The sequence below is a fragment of the Eurosta solidaginis genome, chromosome 2, assembly GCF_040869045.1.
Source record: "Eurosta solidaginis isolate ZX-2024a chromosome 2, ASM4086904v1, whole genome shotgun sequence".
In the NCBI taxonomy this organism is placed as follows: domain Eukaryota; kingdom Metazoa; phylum Arthropoda; class Insecta; order Diptera; family Tephritidae; genus Eurosta; species Eurosta solidaginis.
The window spans coordinates 152,549,284-152,550,923 of NC_090320.1; the positions used below are offsets into that span (position 1 = coordinate 152,549,284).

At 32.2% G+C, this 1,640-nt stretch overlaps 1 pseudogene; it reads right to left on the reverse strand.

Moving 5' to 3' along the window:
• Window positions 1-943: 943 nt before the first annotated feature.
• Window positions 944-1,037, reverse strand: LOC137242972 (U6 spliceosomal RNA; annotated as a pseudogene).
• Between the last annotated feature and the right edge of the window lie 603 nt (window positions 1,038-1,640).

Consider the following 1,640-nt stretch of genomic DNA (forward strand, 5'->3'; position numbering starts at 1 on the left):
TGACTACGCAAATTATTAGAAGCATGATTTTGATAGTATCTAGTGCTTCAGTATGGTCTACTACTTGGACTGAGTTTACAACGTTTGCCGTTGGTTTTTCTATTTTCGATTCTTGGCCTCCCATCGTCAAAAAAATAATGTGAAGACAAAAAAGTTTTGGTTTTGGTATTGTTGGTTCCCCAGGCATCTCAATAAGTTTCCAATGACTTTTCAACCAAATCAGAGTTTTTTCCTCATCTACAATTTTAATTTCATTTGTAAAGTCCTCAAGTGGGCCTTTTACATAAGTTTTAATCTTTCTTGGTCTTTACATAATTTAAAATTAATAGTTTTACAAAATTATACTTTTTGTTTTTGTTCAACGCCCTAATATTTACATTGTTGGATTCGGTTTTTTATGTTTGTAACTATTGTTTCTTAATTCCTTAATTTCTTTTTTTAGTTGAATTTTCTCTGCCTGATTAGTGCTTATGTTTATTTTTTCATAGATCTTGGCTATTAATTTTCGTATGCCAAATTGCTCTCCTCTTTTTCTTTTTATTTTGACCGGGTTTGGAACTTTAGGTTCCTCAATTTTTTGAATTTTGTTCCTCTTTCTATACTCTTCAATTGTTATTGGCTTAGGGCCTTGGTTTATTTTCTTGGGTGTTGTCTTTTCATCTTCTAGGAGATTTAAATTTTGTCTAGCTAGTTTATAAAAAATTTGGTCAAACTGACTTTGATTTTGTATGTCCTCTGCTGGGAACATAATTCAATAAGCAGTAAAAAAATTTTTTTTTTTTTTACAGCAAAAATATAATTTTTGCTTGTCAATAGGCAGCCGCTAGGTTGCCCGAATATTTTTTTTTTTTTTTTTAAATAATGGTTAAAGAAATGACTTCATACTTAAGTTAGTGTATTTATTATACTTATAATTATCATGCTCCTCTTGTTTATCACCATTGAAAATGTGGTACGCTTCACGAGATCAGTGTCATTCTTGCTCTGGGGCTATGCTAATATCGTTCCAATTTTAATGTATTTTCCGTTGAAGTAACTGCCACAATATGCTAATCTTCGTGTATTTTCCGTTGTAGTAATTGCGACAATATGCTAATCTTCGGGTATTTTCCGTTGAAGTAATTGCCACAATATGCGAATCTTCGTGTATTTTCCGTTGACGTAATTGCCACAATATGCTAATCTTCGCGTATTTTCAGTTGAAGTAATTGCCTCAATTTTTATTATTGGTGCCCGACTTTAATACCTTCTCTTTTTTTTCTTCTTTTTACAAGGCTTAGGCTGTAATCAGCCAGAAAAATCCTGCCGGCTATGACATTAGGCTGAAAAATCAGCCAGTAGCATCATAGGCAGGATCGCCATGTAGAAAGGTCCCTAACGCAATTAAAACAAAGAAGACTTCACTGCTTGAATTATGAATGTCGAATTGTGTTTATTCAAATAATTCAGCCTATTTATATTAGATTATTCTAAACATATTCTTACATACATATCTATTTACATTTAAGCTTACATACTTACATACATAACTCCCTTAAACATACATACTTACATACCTACATACTACTCGGCACAAAATATGTACCTACATATATGAGCTGCAAATTTATGGGAAACGCTAACCTTGCAAGTTGCAGGAA